The 20,765-nt window shown below is 35.0% G+C and overlaps 1 pseudogene; it reads right to left on the bottom strand.

Moving 5' to 3' along the window:
- Positions 1-6,571: 6,571 nt before the first annotated feature.
- On the bottom strand, positions 6,572-6,670 carry LOC143396040 (U6 spliceosomal RNA; annotated as a pseudogene).
- Between the last annotated feature and the right edge of the window lie 14,095 nt (positions 6,671-20,765).

Below are 20,765 nucleotides of genomic sequence, written 5' to 3' on the forward strand. Positions count from 1 at the left end.
TATGTATATTTGAAATTGTGGTACTATATGGCCTCTACAAACAGATAACTAAATGTAGATAACTATATGTTATCAGATAGGATTCTTTGGGCTGCAGGTAACAGAAGTCCTAGCTGAAATAAACTATGAGGACATTTATTATATCAAATGCCAGAGAATCTGAAAGTAAAGTAGCCTACAGGTTTAACTGCTTTAGTGACAAATTAATGGCATCATGGCCAATGCTCTTTCTGTTTTTCTATTATGACATCTGTAGTGTTAGACTTCAAACTAAGACTGATTCATTTTGTAGTTTTAAATGGGTGCATGTTCATGTCCAGTTACAGACAGACACCAGGTTTTGTCACTATAATAAACTGTGTTAATTAGTCTTCTGTTACTATAACAAAATTCCTTAGATAATTAACTTTTAAAGGTTTATTTTAGCTCATAGTTTTGGAGGTTCCTGTTCATGATTAATTCCGTGGCTTTAGGCCTGGGATGAGGCAACACATCATGGTAGAAGTATGTGGTGAAGCATAGCCATTTACTTAATGCCCAGGAAGAAAAAGAGAAAGGAAGGGGTCAGGGCTCCAAAAGGTACACCCCCAATGACCTAAAGAACCATTACTAGATCCACCTTGTGTGGGATTCACCATCTCCCACATGGGCCTTTGCAGGTCATTCAGCACCCCAACTATAGCATAAGAAAAGTATACTATTTCTAGAAGCTTCTAGTATTTCTATTCTCACGTCTAATTGATAATCATTCTGCCACACACTCATTCTTGAATTCATCATTAGCAAATCTGAATAGATAAAATTTTAAGTTGTATTTCTATTACTCAGTTGGACAATGGTAGAATGTACTCATTCTACCTTTGGATGTAGTATTGGGTGTCTCTTAAGGTTCACTACAATTTCTTCTATTGAATGGTTCTGGGATTATCTGATATGTTTTATGTTTACCCAATAATCTTTCATGTTGTATTATTATTCAAAGCACAGTGTAGCACAAAGCGTCTATTATTTATTAGATATAAAATGACTGACTTCTTTTTTTTTGAGTGGCTATAATAATATGCTAGAATAAATTTTAAATATATGAGAATCCAAAACTTTAAAAGCTTTTCCCTGTCGTTGCTGACAGAAAGAATTCCTGAGGGAAGGAACAATGTTAGTCTTCAATTCTGAGACAGAATTTCAAGACAAAACTTGAATTTTCTTAGGCAAAATTCCATAGAGTGGAAGTTGAACCAAACAATGGAAATGAAACACAAGAGAGACAGGTTTGGTAAGTATGAAGTGGTCGGAACCTATCGAATAGTCTCTTAGAATCCTCTATAGGTGCCTACTTGAACCTCTTAGTAGTTATGACATTTCAGTCTGTATTTTGAGAAGAGATAGAGGCTTAAGTATGTTTGTGTTTATGTGTGTATAGGGAGAGGGAGAGGATTGGCTGCTGTACTATAGTATTACTGCCAAAAATAATTGCTAGCTAATTATTTAGAATCCTAGCTATACTGAACCCTAGGAAATATATTTCATTTCTTGCTCCCCAGCAAATTGGAAAATAGGTTGCTCTAATAGTTTGGTGATAAAACCAAAAACAAAGATAATTATGACTGAATGTAATAATTCTGTTCTCTTTGGCTTCTGTCAGTAAGTTGGGGCTTTGACTGCTCTAAATTTCTGTTATAGCAAACATTGTATTAAAGAAGAAACAAACTTGGGATTGATATTGTTTTTCAATATATTAGGTCTATTTGTTTTATGCATTAAATTTGTAATGGAATTTTTCAGTGGATCAGATGCTGTGCTAGGACCTGAAGATACACTGGTAAAAAAAAAAAGGAATCTGTGCATTCATAATTCTTGCAACCTGGTAGAATATGGCTGAAAGCAAGGAGATTTGTTTGTTGTTGATGCAGATTGCTAAATATTAAGATTGGAAGGAACCTCACAGTTATTCCAGTCTGCATTCTCATGTGATAGAGTTTGAGATGAAAGTCTTGACAAGTTTTGTTACTTGACTTTGGTCAAATCAAATCAATGGCAGATCCAGAAACAGAACCAGTCTTTCAGCTCACTTAACTTCAAGGTTTCTTTTTATTGATACTGAACTCCTTCTTGTCAGTGAAGCACTGGACCAGGAATGTAACCCAGTGCCTCGGAGAGGCTCCAGGTGTGCTATTGGACCCTTGGAGCTCCACTCAACCTCTAAATCAGGTTTTGAGTGTGAAGCAGACATTGCTTGGACATTATCTCATTTTTAAACTCCAGTAAGGTACATTTGCATTACATTAGCCTACAAAAGCAAACATTTAGAATGTAAAGTAGCCACAAGTTGATTATTATTTTTTAAATAAATGAGCTAGTTTAATAGATAAGGCACACACTCCAACAATATAGATGATACATCTTTGTAATCATTCTGCATTGCTTCAGCTGGCTGTGAGAGAACTGCCAAAGAACTGGAAGAATTAGGTTTCATGAATTATTCATTGGATTCAGTTTAACACTCTCATTATTTATAGTCCTTCAGGTTAGTCTATGGTACTATTTGCCTTAATAAGGATGGGAGTGATGACTTGGCAGGTTATCTGTTTGTATTGGTGTGTGCTATTGTTTACTAAAATAAAGCCCAAGGTATTTTCTTTAAAAATAGCCATGGAAGAAAGATATTATGTTCCATAATTTCAGGCCTAAAAACTTTTGTTTGTATGAAATATTTTATCCTTTAATGAATGTGATTAATATAGAGGAACGGTATTCCTATTTAAAGTATCATTGCTTATTGTTCAGAAAAATGCTGGTGGGATTGGATAAATCTTTTCAAGCCTAATTCTGGTTTATATTGGAATTTGAAAAATAGTATTTAAAAAGGCAAAATAGAACTGAAGCTAAATTGAAGACAGTTTTTCATCACTGTGACCAAAATATTGAGATAATTAGGCATTTTTTTTCCTTATCAGGAGGAAAGGTCTATTTGAACTCCCGTTTCAGTTTATGGTCACTTGGCTTTGTTGTTTTGGACCTGTGGCAGCACGGTACGTCATGACAGGAGCATGTGGCAAAGGAAATAATTTACTTCATGGTAGGGAAGTAAAAGAGGATGGAGACCAGGTCCCAGTGATCTCTTCAAGGCATGTCTTCCCATGACTTAGCTTTCTTTCATTAGGCTGTACTTTCTGAAGGTTCCACTCCTCCCAAAAGCACTATAGGCTGGCCACCAACCCTTTAACATATAGATAGTGCGTGAATACACCAGATCCAAAATATAGAAAAGGTGGTTTATGTAATATGTTGACATTTTAATTCCAGGGGTAAGCATTTAGTTTGCTTAGTGTGTTAGATACTAGTAATTATTTTCTGAGTTATTAAAGCTATGTGTTTTTGTGTTCAGTGGGTAAAATATAGCTAATAGGGCAGTTCTGAAAAATACAGTGTATTGAATCTAAACATGAAGGAGGTATTTTTTAAAAATCTTTTTCTTGAAGAATTCCATAAGGCTTTATAAATAGTTGCCTATTAAAGGAATAGTAGACTAGAAGAGGAGGAAAAGGTGTTTAGGTGAAAGAGCAAAACATAATAAATCATTAATAACAGCTATAAAGTATTTCAAATACTTTCCCACACTATTAGATTAGTTGACCTTTCTAAAAAAGCTGGTTACATAGTCATAGTTGTATGCAACAGTGATTGGAGGATTAGCCATACCATTTTACACTTTTTAGATGTAAACCACTGTGCTTCTCTTTAGCTACATCTACAGTTTTTAGTAACCAAGCTGTGATTAGACCTTAGTGCAGGCAACTTTACCTCAATTTGAAATGTGATTCAAAGTTGCTCTTTGAGGCTTAGTTAACTGATATTGCTGTAGTTCACCTCTATTTTTAAAAAAATTCATAGGTTGATTATCTAAAAATTTCATGATTTTTGACAGATGCTATTGAGAAATACTTTTATTGGGTTCCCTAGTCATTTCTTCCCTATTCTCCAAGAACAGCTACTTAATTTTTTAAAATTCCTGTTCAGCCCTTATTTTTATTTTTATTCTGAGACAGGGTCTTGCTATGTTATTGAGGCTGGCCTCAAATTTGTGTTCCTCTTGCCTCAGCTTTCTGATTAGCTGGGATTACAGGTATATGTCATTGTGTTCAGCTCAGTTTACCATCTTATTTTGAAGATGACAACCTTACAGTTTTTTTTGAAGTCAGGTAGTATAATTTCTCCTTTACTCAACATTGCTTTGATTTTCCAGGAATTTTTGTAGTTCTATACAAATTTTGGGACTTTCCCCCCTAATTCTATAAAAAAAATATTGGTATTTTAATAGGGATTGCATTGAATCTCCAGATCATTTTGTGTAGTATCAGTATTTTAACTATATTTATTCTTCCAACCCATGAATGTGGGATGTCTTTCCACTTATTTTTTGGCTTCTTTTTAATTTCTTTCATCAACATTTTATAGTTTTCATTGTAGAAGTTGTTTACTTCTTTGGTTTAATTTATTCCTAGATTTTTAAAAAAAATTTTTTTGGAGTTATTGTGAATGGGATTGTTTTTTTTTTTTTTTGGTTTGATTTATATTTCAGATAATTGATGTGTGACCTACTAGAACATTACTGAGTTTTGTATGTTGATTTTTATCCTGCAACTTTGCTGAATTCATTTATTAGTTTTACTAAATTTTGGTAGGGTATTTGGGGTTCTTGCCATATAAGATCATGTTTTCTGCAAATAGGGACAATTTTACTTCCACCTTTCCATTTTGGAGCCCTTTCTTACTGTATTCTCTGGTCAGCACTTTCCATACTTGGTTAAATAAATGTAATGAAGGTGAGCATTCTTAGCCTGTTCCAGATCTGATTGAATAAATATTCAACTTGTACCCACTTAGGATTATATTAAATGTTAGCTTGTCTTAAATAGTTTTTAATATGGTAAGGTATGGGCTGGGGTTGTAGCTCAGCAATGGAGAGCCTGCATAGCACTTATGAGGGTCTGGGTTCAATCCTCGGCACCACATAAAAATAAGCAAAGGTATTGTGTCAACTACTACTAAAAAAAATATGTTAAGGTAGTATTTTTCTATACCTAGTTGTTTCAGTGTTTTTCATCTTGAAAGGATGTTGAATTTTATTAAATGCTTATTCTGAATCAATTGAGATGATCATATGGTTTTGTCTTTCATTCTGTTAAATTGGTGTATTGTGTTTTTGATTTGAGAATGTTGAATCATTCTTTCATCCCTGGGATAGATCCCTCTTGCCCATGGTGAATAATTTTTTAATGTTCTATTGGATTCAGTTTATTAATATTTTGTTGAGGGTTTGTGCTTATATGTTCATCAATAATATTGGCTGGTAGCCTTCTTTTTTGGTTCTTTTCTGGATTTGGTATCAAAGTAAAGCTGGCCTTGTAGAATGTGTCTAAAAAAATTCCTTTTTTTTCATTTTTTTGGGGGGAATAATTTAATAAGAATTGATATTGATTGTTGTTTAATTGTTTAGTAGAACTCAGCAATGAAGCATTCTGCTCTAGAGCTTTCATTGATGGGAGAACCAATTCTTTATTTCATTGATTTTCTCTATTAGTGTTTTAGTTTCTATTTCATTTATTTATTCTTTGGTCTTTGTAGCTTCTTTTCTTCTGCTCATCTTGGGGGATGTTGAATTTAATCAGATGCATTTTATATATCTCCCGAGGTGTTCATATGGCATTTGTCTTTCATTCTGTTGATGTGGTATGACGTGTTTGCTGATTTTCATATGTTGAGCCATCCTTTGATTTTTGGGTTTGGTTCTTGTTTTTCTAGTTCCTTGAGATGCAGTGATAGTTTTTTTTTTTTAATATGACATCTTTCTACTTTTTTGATGTGGGCATTGACTGTTATAAAATTCCCTCTTAGTGCAGTTTATATTGTATCCCATAGGTTTTGTTATGTTGTGTCTCCATTTTCATTTGTTTTAAGGAAACTTTTAATTTCTTTCTTGATTGTTTCCTTAATCCATTGGTTGTTCAAGAGTAAATTGTTTAATTTCCACATATTTATATAGCTTTCAAAGTTTTTCTTGTTACTGATTTCTAGTTTTATTGTATTCTGATTGGAAGACCTACTTGACATGATTTCATTTTTTTAAATCAAACAGTATGGAACTTTCATTTTTATTTATTTATTTTTTTAAAATTTTTTTTAGTTGTTGTTGGACACATGCCTTTATTTTATTTATTTTTACGTGATGCTGAGGATCCAACCCAGCGCCTCATACATGCTAAGCGAATGCTCTGCCGCTGAGCCATAACCCCAGCCTCTGGAACTTTTACTTTTAATGTGATTTCTGTACATCAGGAGTGTAAGAGTAATATTTTATAAATGGAAACAATTTTACTAGAAGAAATGATGCCAAAACCAAACCAAAAAAAATATATGGAATGTTTCATCAATTAGCCTTTTTTTAAAAAAAATATTTATTGTTTTTAGTTATAGTTGGACACAATACCTTTATTTTACTTATTTTTTATGTGGTGCTGAGGATCGAACCTAGGGCCTTGCACATGCGAGGCAAGCACTCTACTGCTGAGCCACAACCCAACCCCATGAATTAGCTTTTTTATCCTTGCTCAGGGGCCATGCTAACCTTCTCTGTATCATTCTGATTGTAGTATATGTGCTGTTGAAGTAAATAATATGATTTCAATTTTTAAAACTTAGTTAAGATTTGTTGTATGGCTTTTCATGTAATCTATTCTGGAGAATGTTCCATGTACTGATGAGAAAAATTTGTATTCTCCATTTGTTGAATGGGATATTTTATTGATGTTTGTTATATCCATTTAGTCCAGGGTACAATTTAACTTAGATATTTCTTTATTGATATTCTGTTTAGATGATCTATCCATTGCTGAAAGTGGGGGTGCTAAAGCCCCCTAGTATTATTGTATTAGGGTTGATCTCTCCCTTTAGGTATAATATTTATTCTATTTATTTGAGTGCTCAATTATTGGGTGCATATATGTTTGTAACTATTATATATATGTAATATAATAACTATTATTTCCTCTTGCTGAATTGATAATCATATAATGGTATTCTTTGTATCTTTTTGCAGCTTTTGATTTGAAGTCTGTTTCATTTAATATAAATATGGCTACTCCTGCTTTCTTTTGGATTATGTTTACATGGAATATTTTTTTTATGTCTTTTCTTTCAATCTATGTGTGCCCTTGGAGGTGAAGTGAGTTTCATATAAGCAAAATATAATTGGGTCTTATATGTAAATTTAAATCCATTTAATAACTTTTATTTCTTTTTAAGGGAAAGCTTAATCCATTTACCTTATTTGATCTCTCTCTTTTTCAGTTCTGGGGATCAAACCCAGGGCCTTGCACATGCTAGCCAAGTGCTCTACTACTGAGCTACATCCTCATCCCTAATCCATTTAACTTATTGATAGGTAAATTTTTACTACATCTATTTTGTAATTTGTTTTTTACTTTCATTGTATTTCATTTCTCTTTCTCTCTTTCTTACAGTCTTCCTTTGTGACTAAGTGATTTACTGTTTGTATTACTTATTCATTTATTTTGGATAGTTTATTCTACAGTTGACTAAATTATAGGGCATTGATTTTTGTTTTGTGGTTACCTTAAATCTTATAAAAAAATCTTTTGATTATAAAAAGCTATTTTTGAGAGAGGGGGAGAGAGAGAGAGAGAGAGAGAGAGAGAGAGAGAGAGAGAGAGAGAGAGAATTTTTTTAATATTTATTTTTTAGTTTCCGGTGGACACAACATCTTTATTTTATTTTTATGTGGTGCTGAGGTTCAAACCCAGTGCTACCTCTTGAGCCACATCCCCAGCCCTAAAAAAGCTATTTTGAAATGATAACAACTTAATGTGACCATGAAGATAAGAACAAAAACAATAGAAAAGAAAAAAAAATGAATATAAAATATACCTGCCCTCCAAAACTCTTAACATATTGCACTTCTGATGTCCCATTTTAATATTCCATATTGTCTATCTCTTAACATATTAATGTAGTTATTATTTTTAATCTTTTTTTATTTATCATATTTAAGATATGAATGGTTTATTTATTGTGTTTACAACACTATAGCATTCTGAATTTCTCTGTATAGTTACTCGTATTAATGAGTTTGTACCTTTCAATGTTTTCTTCTTCTTCTTCTTCTTCTTTTTTTTTTTTTTGTTAACATCTCTTTATTTCAGATTGAAACTCCCTTTAATACTTCCTGGTGGAGATACATTCCTTCAGATTTTGTTTGTCCTTTTACATTCCTCTCCTTTATTTTGTTCATTTCCCCTCATCCTGCATATGTAATCCAGGGACACCCACGGGAAAGCCAAAATGTGGGAAACAGGTGGGCTGGAGGGGCCAGGGAGGAGTGATCCAGGCAGGAAGGGGGCCCAGGACAAATTAATCAGCAATTTTCTGTTTGCTCTGTAGTTGTTTCATCAACAATTCTTTAGGATGGGCAGTATAGGCTGGCTTTGGGGGACATTAACATTTCAGTGGGCGGGGGACAGTTTCCAATTTTCTGACTCAAATGGGACTTCATTTTCTCTATCAGACCAGATTTACCTAGCTACACTAACTACCTGTCTTTAAATCTGGCTTCAATAAAGGAGAGAATCAAATATGTTTAAATGTCTAAAGATCGGTGGAGGAGTCAGCCTCCTTGAAGATCCCAGTGATCCCAGCCTTCTGGTATTCTGCTTTTACCTCCTTCCCCCTGTGGACCTCATCCTTCATACCGAAGAGGACAGATCTCTGTAAAATATGGGAAACCTGAAAACTAGGGTGTGTGATTCCTAAAGCTGTTATAAAAGTCATTGTGATTTGGCTGTGCTTTCTTGAATTACCATCTCTTTAGGAAGCCAGCCAGTTGTCAAGTTGTAAGGATACTCTAGTCCTATGAAGAGGTTCAAGGAACTGAGTCTTCCTGCCCACAGTTAGCAAGAAACCAAGGCGTCCTACCAACATTGCTAGAGGTGAGCCGTTCTAGAAGTGGATTTTTTATCCCCAGTCGCTATTTCAGACAATCTCAGAGTGACCACTCTGAGATTCGTGACCTATAAAAACTGTGTGAGATAATAAATATGTGTTGTTTTAAGCTGGTAAATTGTTATGCAGCAGTAAATAAGTAATACAGAAGATTAAGGTATTTAAAGGGAAAAGTCAAAATACAAAAGAAGGAGAAGATCATTGGTATGCAAAATATCTGGATGTGCAAGGTCCCAAGTTTCAATGGTATCTGGGGAGGCAGAAGAAGAAAATGTTATGATTAGCTTCTAATAGGAGAAAGAGTGTCTCTTTCGTTTTATAAAGAGGAAATAAAAGATTGGAATATCCAGTTGTTGGTCAATGGCAAGGAACGAGAAAGCATGCTATAAAGTTTTCTTGTGGGCATGGTGGTGCATGCCTGTAATCCCAGTGGCTCAAGAGACTGACACAGGAGGATTGGGAATTTAAAGCCAGCCTCAGCAACCGTGAGGCGCTAACAACTCAGACCCTGTCTCTAAATAAATACAAAATAGGGTTGGGGATGTGGCTCAGTGGTTGAGTGCCCCTGAGTTCAATCTCTGGCATCCAAAAATATATACATTAAAAAGTTTTCTTGGGGCTGGGATTGTGGCTCAGAGGAAGAGCCCTTGCCTAACATGGGTGAGGCACTGGGTTCAATCCTCAGCACCACATGAAAATAAAGGTATCTTGTTCGCCTACAACTAAAAAATAAAGTGTTAAAAAAAGTTTTCTTGTCTAACAGTTATCTATTAAGAGTGATAGAGAGAGCTTGGCATGGTGGTACATGCCTGTAACCTCAGCGGTTTGGGGAGGTGGAGGCAGGAGGATTGCAAGTTCAAAGCCAGCCTCAGCAAAAGCAAGGTGCTAAGCAACTCAGTGAGACCCTGTCTCTAAATAAAATACAAAATAGGGCTGGGGATGTGGCTCGGTGGTCGAGTACCCTGAGTTCAATCCATGGTACCATAAAATAAAAAATAAAAAAGTGATAAAGGGGCTGAATGGATGACACAGTGTTGCAACACGGGTGGCCACAGGTATGGCACAGATGCCTAATTCTGGTTCCTTCATAGTCCAATGCTCAAAGCCAGGCAGAATCCTTTAGTGTGTGACCACAGGTCAGTGACATAGATGACATATCTAGACTTTTCTCAACTACAGGGAGAAGCATACAGGGAAAGACCACACATTTTAGGTACTCCCTCAGTTCATGCTGAATAATACAACTGTGAATTTGGGACAAATCTGGGCCTGAATTATAATCTAATGCTTAAACAGTGACAACACACAAACAGCAAACTAGAGAGAAACCTGGCTTTTAAAGCACCATTCAGTACTAAAAGCTCATAGAATATTTACAGTCCGCTTGGATTTCTGGAAAAATTAGCAAAAAGAAAGCCAGATTATGAAGACTGGAATAAATACCTACTCCTTCAATGCCCAGCTGAAAATACACAAAAACAAGCCTCAAGAACTTTCAGGGAACGATGAATCCACCTAATGGACAAAATAAGGTGCCAGAAGCTAAATAGATAATAACCAGTATGGATGAAGTCTCAGATGAAGAATTTAAAACATCAGTATTAAGGAATTCAACGAGCTTCAAGAGAACACAGAACAATGTCCAATACTCCATCAAAGAAATTTATCAGAGAGATGGAAGAAATTTTTTAAAAATCTCACAAATCATTAAATTGAAATATACACAAAGTAAAATTTAAAATGTGAAAGATAAAGCAGGCTATATCAACAGAAGGATGGATTAATGATTTCAAAGACAAGGCATTTGAAAATACACAGAGGAGAAAAAAGAAAGAATGAAGAGGAATAAAGAATTTTTATGAAAACTTTGGCTAGCTCTGCTCACCAGGGACAAACTATATACCCCAAAGGTCAATCCCACTGACTTACTTCCTCTAACTACCCACAGCCTACTTGTAATTACCACCCAATTAATCCATATCAGTAGATTAATCCACTGATTATGTTACACCTCTTATATTTTAATAATTTCACCTTTGAAATTTTTTTTTTCTCAAAGAGTAATTTAATGTGAAAAACTGTATTACAGCAGAGATTTGGTCTTCACAATTTAATACAAGTCTTCCAGTCTCTTAAACAGAACTGCAATATGTACAAGGGAAAATATTTTGGCTTCATCTAGTAAAAACACATTATGTGATCCAATTATAGGTATCTTACATAATTTGGTCCCCCAGTTATAACTTGAGTTAGGTTGATTCCTGAACATAGGCTTTATAGACTATGACTTCTGAAAATTCTTTCATTATCTCACATATGAACTTTTGGAGGACATATTGTATCTAAATCATAACAAACAATAACATCAAAACAATGAAACATGCAACTAAGTAACCGATTAAATCAGTAAAATAAATCTCCCTCTAATATTATCTGTTTTTTTTTTTTTAAATATATGGGTTCTTCTATATTGCCCAGTGTGAGGATGGCCTGATGAGGACCTAGACGGACATCCCAACACTTTTTTCATCATTTGCTTGATCCTTTGAATTTTCCTCACTGTTCTCAAACTCTTCAGCCACATCTCGACCCTGGTGGCGGCCGCAACTTCTCCCCACGACACTTTCCTCAACCGGCTGTCAGCTCCATCCCAGGAGAAGCCTGCCTTGGTTCCTGACCTGATCACCATGGTCTGAGTGAGTGTGCATCTGCTGGACTTAAAGCCTAAGGCTAGACTTTTGATATGACACTTGAACTTAGCACACAGAGGGAATGTCTGTCATGAACCTGACATGATTGTGTTTACAGTGCTTAGAATTAATCTCAAATTATTTGTTGTGAATTGATTATGTCTATTGCAGTGCCTAGCATTAAGGATTGTCATTTTCTTGATCAAGTACCTATAGAGTGAAATTGTATTGAGTGATCTGCGTGAATAAAGCATTGACAAAGGCAGAAGCATGTGAACATTCTTTGTTTATCCTACTCGACTGCATAAGTCACACCTCTTGTCATTGTAACGCCCAGAATGGTCTCAAATTTGTGAGCTAATGTGATCTTCCTGCCTCAGCCTCCTGGATGGCTGGGACTACAGGCATGTGCCACAACACCCAGCTATTCACAGATTTTTCAAATCCTTGCTTATCTTTCTTCTCTTTTCCCTCCTGTTTTCACTGGGACCTCTTGAATATATTGTTCATTCCCTGACTTTTTTAATTGATTCATTTCTCAGTCTCTTTTCAGATAGCATCCTTTCCCTTCTCTAACTACTCCCCTCAAGGTCCAGCCTTCCTTATAGCTGAGTTCAATGGACAATTTTTGATTTACTTGACTTGTCAGTAGTGTTTGACTTTGTTAACCCAATGTCATATTCCTTCCTGTCTGGAAAAAAAATCCCTCTTCCTCTAGTAGCTCTCATATGTCACTCTCATTTTTCATCCAGTTTCTGTCTTACACCTTCTCAATCCTTTGTCGGCTTCTTTCCTGTCATTCATTGTTTACTACTGTTTAAGTAATTGTATTTTGTCTTATGTCTTTTCTCATTCCACACCAGCATGGCTTTAAGAATTACTTATATGTTGCTTATTCCTCCTCGAATAGGCAGATCCCAGCTTACTCCTTTTATCTCAGACTTACTCTGGTTTTCACTTGGTTTTCTAAAGGGAAAGGGGATATGGGTGGGGAGAATAATGCCTCCTAAGCAAGTGAAATACCTGAGCTCTATCTTATGTCTCCACCCTCATGAAAGTTAAACATTACCAAAAGATACCTAGTATAATAACTCAAAGATTATTTTGGAATTTGACTAATTCATAGTGGGTTTCTTCTTCCTTAGGGATACAATGAATGAGGAGAGGGAGGGACACAAAAGGATTTGAAACCTTCAGAATTTCTTTCTAGACTCAATAATGGTTTGTCCATTTCACTTTTTTTTTTTTTTTTTAACAGTGCTAGGAATTGACCCAGGGGCCTTGCACATCCTAGGCAAGTGTTCTCTTTCTGAGATATATTCCCAGCCCTCCATTTCACTATTTTCTCCAAGAAACTTGCATTGAACTTGTACTAACACCAAATTCAATAATATACTTCTTGGTGGGGGTTCAAATAGATGATACTGATTATTGAAGAGGATAGTATCCTTGATAGCATATTTACTGAAAATTGAGGTGTGAATTTCTGTGTGTCTAGCTTTATTCACAAAAGGTAGAGGCTTAGTACAAAGAGCAACTTGATGGAGGTGATTGCAAGGCCACCGCTTTATGTAATTCCAGAAGATGCTATGCAAATAAACTGTAAAGTGTATACACTTGCACCAGCATGTGTATGAGACAGAGTGTGTGTGCCTTTTATGCAGAACTCTAAGTGTGTAGTGCTCATGTGGTTTTCACAGATGTAGGGTTCTCAGGTGAATCTTAGAAGAATTAAACTAACATGGTCCAAACATTTAGACTTTTGTTGGTCAAACTTGACTCTTGATTTTCATAGTAATGTCAAACCCTCTTGTCTCTTAGACTTTATGCATAATTCAGTACACGTAGAGAAAAAGGCAGATTGCTTCTAGGGAAATTTGTCTCAAAACTCTTTTGACTAATTCTGTAAAGAAGGGGAGAGCAGACACTGAGCTTTTTGTCAAGGACATAGAATGTTCCGCTTACTATTTTGATTGAAGGCAGGTTCACATAGTATGAAAACAGATAAGATGACCTATTAGCATTCTGTTTTGAAATTTCAGGAGTCTTAGTGTCATGGCTCATTCATCAATTTATTCAATAAATATGTAGTCATTAAAACTATATATAATATGATAAATACAGCAAATATTCTCCTGTCCTGATGAAACATAGTAGGGTTTAGGGACAAGTAAATTGGTAATTAATAAAATATAATAAATGTTACCCAAGAGGAAGTGGAGAAAGGTACTAGATCTAGACTTGAAGGACTGGTACCTTAGAAGACCTCTTAGAGGAAGTGACATTCAAGCTGAGATGTGAAGGATGACAGAGAAGACATGGATAAATGCTCTAAGCAAAGCAGTATTGGAGAGATTGAACTCAAGTCCACTGAAATGAAAGGTGAGAGGACTTTTTAAGCACTGGAGGACACTAGGGAAGTTGTTCCCGTATGTTTGCTTTTTGGTGCTTTATTGAAGTTAAGATACTACAAGCGATGGACTGAGAAACAGTGTAGCTATCTTTCTTGATGACTGTATTTCCAAGGGATGGCTCCTAAATCTTAGAGAACATTTCTGGGTTGTATTTACATCTCAAAGGGGCAGAGAAAGAATTTATAAAAGAAAATTTTCTATAGAAAATGCTTCTAAGAAAAGGGAGATCAGGATCCTATGTTCAGGAAGAAACCTGTTTAAAATTTAGTTATGCTGGGCTGGGGTTGTGGCTCAGTGGCAGAGCGCTTGCCTAGCATGTGTGAGGCATTGCATTCAATTCTCAGCACCACATAAAAACAAATAAAGGTTCATGGACAACTAAAAATATTTTAAAAAAAATTTAGTTATGCTAAAGGGAATGTTAAGGCTGCATTTGTCACTTTAAAAGTAAAGTTAGAAATTAGCTGTGGATAATTTTAGGACTAAGTGTTTAGTTTTCAAAGAACTTAAAGATTGGTGAGTTTCTATAATTATTTTATTGCAAGGGTATTACAAAGAAGAATATTTCAAACCTCTCTAGATAGTCAGCCTAAGTATAATATTTATCTTTTTATATTTATAGTAATATGAAACTTTGCTCTATTTTAGGAATTGTTTCTAGACTTTGTAGGAAGATTTTTTTCCTTTAAATTTTGTTTTCCATATCAATGCCATGATAATTTTTCTAAATGAGAGATTCAAGGTCACAAGCTTTCCTATGAATCGTTCTCTTCAGTTTCAGTTCCAGCTCTTGAGCATGATTTTCCAGGTCTTTCTTAACATAAATTCTACCCTCCATTCTAGCCTTTATTCTCATTCTTTACAGTTTCAATAGCCCCTTAATTTTCAAAGGTTCCCATAGTTTCCTCAGTCTAAATTGCCTTTGTCTCCTACTTTGTTATGATAACTTATTTCCTTCATCTGGAATGACCAAAATATGTATTGGCATCCATAAAGCTGCATTAATTTTCTCTTGACTGGACTCTCATCTCCTTGAAGGCAGGGGCCCTGGTCAAGTCAAGTTTTTGACAAGTATTTAATATTAACCTTTGCAGTACAAATGAATTAACAGAGGAGAACAGTGAATTCCTTCACAAACTTGATAGCTGTCTGGTGACTTACTAAGTTATTGTTAAGAGAATAAAGGAATTTTTGTGCTATTTACTGGTAACTTTGTCTTTTGTTCCTGCTACTTATCTAAAAAGAAAGGACACAGTAGCACTTAAGCATGCAAAGTTAGTTAAAATAAAACATGAATCATTGTTTTTTTTTTTTTTTCCTAGAAATAGCATCTGGTTTAAAATGAGCCAAGGAAGAAAATGCATCAGCAAATCACTTTTAGTAAAAAGTGAAAAATGAGGTATCATCCTTAAATTTTTTTTTCAATAGATAAGCACCTCTGTGGGTAGAAAATCTTTAGAAAGATTGGAGAGAGTCCAATTCAAATGAAGCAATGTTCAGTCTGTTTAATTAAAGAAACAGATGGATTATCTGGCCTGCTGACGGCTAGAAGCTTTGTAAGGATGACACTTCTTTTTACTCAGAAGGAAATGGAAGAAGAGACTACTTGTTGAATAAGTTTTGTATTTTTATCAACCTCCTCAGAGTCTGTTCTCAGCATGGTGCTGATTTTTAAAAAGATTACACAGGAATCAGAGAGAATTAAGAGTGAGCCACCTAAAATATGGTGAAAATCTGCTGCATTTCTTAGTTGACATGCAAGTTTTAAGTGTGCCACTTAAGAGATTACTTCCAATTATATATATTTGTATATTTTCTTGTGTTTTTAAATTGAGATATAATGGACAACAACTTGTCCATTTAGATAGTACTCATGGTATCAGAGAGCTTACTTTCTCTGCAATTGCTAAGAAAGCATGTTCTGTTGTTCTCTAAGGGTTTTAATTTTTTTTGTACATTCTAATAAGCATGTTTTTTCTTTATGCATTCATTAAATATACATTGATATAGATGTAATTCCTGCTCACATTGAACTTATAGAAGAGAGATAGACTGTAATCAAGTAACCCTACAAATGAATTTAAAATTACAGATGTGATCAGTGCTATAAAGGGTATATGCACGATGTCCTGTATACATGTAAAAGATGAGTTCAACGAACTTATGGACCAAATGTGAAAGAGGGGTGGGAGTGGAGGCACATACTGAAAGAGAATGTTCAAGGCTGGTAGTATCATGGGGAAAGGCCCAGTGGTAGAGGGTATATGTAGGAATTAGAAGACTTGAAAGAAAGCCATGTGGCTAGAGGGAAGAGATGGCTATATTTTATTGGGGAACATGATGGAGATGATTCCAGAATTGACTGCACCATTTTGAAAATAATTTTGAAGATATCTTAATAGAAATGGAAAATCACTGAAGTATTCTAAGTAGAAGGATTGAGATGGTAAAGTTTGCATTTTGATGCGCTCACTCTAACTGCAAGTGGAGAATGGAAGGAGAAGAGACAAACCTAGAGATGTTTAGGAAACACTTATGAGGGTACAAGCAAGAAATGGTGGGAATTTGGACTAAGGTGGACAAAGCTGCCCCACATACTTGTATCAATAATGCTCTGTTCAAAAAGATTCTAGCTCCACTGGCTCACAAGGCCTCATCCATTTGGAGAAAGTGTCAGTTGATAATGGATGAGAAATGTGGATTAAGGACAGGAAAATGTGGATGATGATTTCCTGAGTTAGAGTAAGCCACTGGACAGATGTTGATATCATTTACTATACATGATTGGATTTGTGACTTTTAAGAGTATCTTGCTATAGATTGAAATGTAAGATGTTTTAGTTACATTACCTAACATTCATTTGAATGTATAGCAAATCCTAGCCAGAGTAAAGACAGAGTCCTGAAAATTGAAAGATGATTTCATGCTTCTGTTCCTTTACTAGTGCTATTTTTCCTGACTAGATTAGATGATCCTTCCCTTCTTATCCTTCTTAGAACACTCCTAATTAAAAATTTAATATTCTACCCAAAGAAGACCTAATCTGTGTGACATATTACCACTTTTTCTCCCCAAAGAAGAATGAATTGTACCATCTTATTGTCAAGGGAAAAAAAATCAAAGTAGAGTTCAGTTGGTGAGAGCATTTAAAATGGAGTTGGGAAGTTATCGTGTAATGGGACAGATAGATGAGACTGGTGCAAACATGAGGTTAAGAGAATAATTCTATAAAATGGGCCCATTTTGCTGACCTCCACATGCTTTCTTTACCAAAAAAACAACCTGTCCCTGCAGTCCCCCAGCCTAAGTGGACAGGATATATCCCATTTCTCAGCAAACTGAGGCAGGGGCAAAGGTCAGGTAGTTAGTATAGGTAATAATGGGGGGGGGGCGGTGTTGAGAAAGGATGATGACTGGTTCTCAAAAAGGTTGTTAATCTCTGCAATCCTGCTCCTGGGCACTCTGTGTTGCTAACAATTAACCTCTGCATATACCTGCTCTCAGGCATGCATATGGGGAAGAAAGAGAAGTCAATAATTAAAAAGAGGGGTTCTGGGATTTATAAAAGAGCAAGATACACCCCCTTCCATGGGCTTTTTGGCTTGGAAGACTCCTTCTCTTAGGAGAAATATGTTTCTATCATTTTCTTAATTAAAACTTGCTTTCTATGCTTGACTTGGCATTTCTTAAGTGTTTAATCTTCAACACTCGGGAAACAAGGACCAGTTCCTGATGTCCAACACCAGTGTCAATTGTTAATCAGATTTCAGGTACATCTGTAGCTGAACTTTTGAACTGGACTGCACTTATCCACCTCCAAATGGGAGTTGACCTTTGAAACAGCCTCTGTACAGCGAACCCCTTCCCCGACCTATCTAAAGACTGACACTGTCCCCAATGTGTTTCTTACAAAATAGCTGAATTTCTTTCTAGCACCAATCCTAATTCTTGACTAACAAGTGATGTAATTTCAAATCCCCTTGTGTTTCAAAGCTATAAATTACAGCTATCAGTTTGTGAAACCTTAGAGCACATTTTCAAGTTTGCTTTTTATTTTCCTGAACTCCTTTTGCTTTCCTGGACTGCAATCCTAATTAGCTCCAAATAAATGTGATTTTCTTTGTTTTCAACTAGGTCGACTTTATTTTAAGTCAACACTGTGATCTTCCTAAATATCTAGTACAGGCCCCTTTAGTCAATCTTAACCAGTTATCGGTTGATGTCTTCCATTAAACCATGGATACCATACAGCAACAGCCTTTTTTTAGAGATTTTTTTTCACTTTTTTCTTTTGTTTCTTTTTCCTATTTTATATATATATATATATATATATATATATATATATATATATATATATATATATATATATATATAATGTTCTGGAAACCAAACCCAGGGACTTATGTATGCCAGGCAACTGCTCTACTTCTGATCCCAAGTCCCCACTCCTTTTGTGTTTAATCATAGAGTTTGAAGAGTCAAATAGCAAACCAAGGCTTGTTTCAAGTATTACCAGACTTACCTATCTTCTTGCTTCCCATCCATTTTTAGAGACGACTATCTTCAACAATTTAACCATTATTTTTTGATCATGCATTGCCATATGTTTAAACAATCTTTAGATATTTGTTTGTTTTTCAGTTTTAGGTATTACCTATGGAATCACTTCTATGCAGGATGATATCTCTTTTCCCACTGTAAATAAGATATTTAGCTTTTTTTTCCCACAGTACCTCCTGCATACACATTCACTAGTATGTATATATACTCTCATATACATCTGTCCCTCATCATCTTAATTGAGCTATATTGTAATTTGGTTAGATTTAAATTAATTGTTTATTTTGACTTTGTATATTCTCTTGAAAGTGAACCATAAGACATGTATGCCCCACTTTCTGTTTTCCTTGAGATTAATAATAGTCTTTGTTTTGTTTTCTAAGTACTTACTATCTCCTCTCAGTATGCTAAAACAAATGGGGCATTTCATCAATTTTATCTTCTTAAGAAGATGTGTTAAAAGTGTTGAAAATGTCTTTATTCTGTCTTCTCATCTAATTTACTGATATAGAAGTCTAGCAAATATTTCTGGGAAATAAAAAATTCTAGGAGGTAATCTTGAAGGGATTATTATGGCACTGACTTTTAGCTTCTAGTGTGACACTTGAGAAGTCTGTTTTCTGATTTTTGAACTTTGTATGAAATTTCTTGGGAGGCTCATAAAAGATGGGCCTATAGTAGTCAGAGAATTTCTTTTATTAAATTTCAGTACATAAATAGGCATGTTGGTATCTTGGAGAGAACATGAGTTGTATGGACTTAGTTCAAATCCTCTTTCTGCCCGGGAATTTGGGACAGGTTGTTATCCCCAAATGCCAAACTATCAATTAGATTGATTGGTATTAGAATATTGGATTCACTTTTCAAATGACAAAATTGGAGTTCAGATATTATATAATTTTTCCATGGTCAAATTATGAGTAAATCATGGGATGACAATCTAGGTCTTCTTGACTCTTAGTCTAATTATTTTGAATGTATGATTGCAGACTTAATGATAACGAGTAAGAGGAGGACTGGGTATGATAAAGAACCTAGATTTTTTTGGAAGACAGATTTTATAAAATTGGAGGAAAAAAACAGCATAATTATGTGGCATGAGTCCCTGAATGAGAAACAAGCTAAAGGTTTAGAATATTACCAAAGAGGCAGTTCTGCCACATGATTATAAATGAGGAAGAAAATGCAAAAGGACCCAAAGAAATTATCATGAATGCATTGAGGATTCTCTAGTGATTTTTAAATCCATGAACAAAAGATAGAAATAAGAGCCCATGACTGAGGATGAATGAGAATCTGGCATAGACTTTAAAGAGTAAAATCAGGACTATAACTTCAAACAATTTGAGTCTTATACAAATACAATGAGGCTAAAAAGACTTTTTAAAAATTTAGGGTATAGTAAATTTGAAGTGACATATCTTGCTCAGGATTCATAGAAGAACAGATGGGTGAAAAAGAGAAAGGAAAATTCACAAATCTAACTTTGCTTCTGTCTTCTCTGTAAGGAAAATCATCTTATAATTGGCAAGGACAGAACAAATATTTGAAGAAGAAATCCAAGGCTCTAAGAAAGTGAAAAGATTGTAAGAAGATACCTACTGTCTCTGAGATTTGGTCTCTATAATGACCTCTGGGGGGACTGAGACCTAAACTTCAGTTAGTGCCTCAGTATCTTCACTCATTAGTACTGGTTACTCTGAAGCCAGATGCACTGACTTAACAAGTTAAAGTGAAGGTATCATTTTAGCATAGATAATCAAGTGGGTTGGGTTTTGAGCTAAGGTTGATTTAGTTATTAGCACCAAGCAAAAGACACTGACAGAAAAAGAATAAAAGGAAAGAGAAGCTAGGTAAGACATTTGACTTGACCATGATAACTGACAATCATGAATGCATATTATCAGTCCTTCAAATAACTGAACAAATGACAGGGTTATTTTGTGATATTGGAGACAGCATGGCAAATGGGAAAATAAGGCAATATTTAAGAGCATTAGTAGATGCTGATATGTATTGAAAATTATAGACAAGAAGGGAGTGGCAAACAGCTAAAGTTCTCAAGGTTTGAGGAGACTGGAATAT

The sequence above is a fragment of the Callospermophilus lateralis genome, chromosome 3 (assembly GCF_048772815.1).
Source record: "Callospermophilus lateralis isolate mCalLat2 chromosome 3, mCalLat2.hap1, whole genome shotgun sequence".
Taxonomy (NCBI): Eukaryota; Metazoa; Chordata; class Mammalia; order Rodentia; family Sciuridae; genus Callospermophilus; species Callospermophilus lateralis.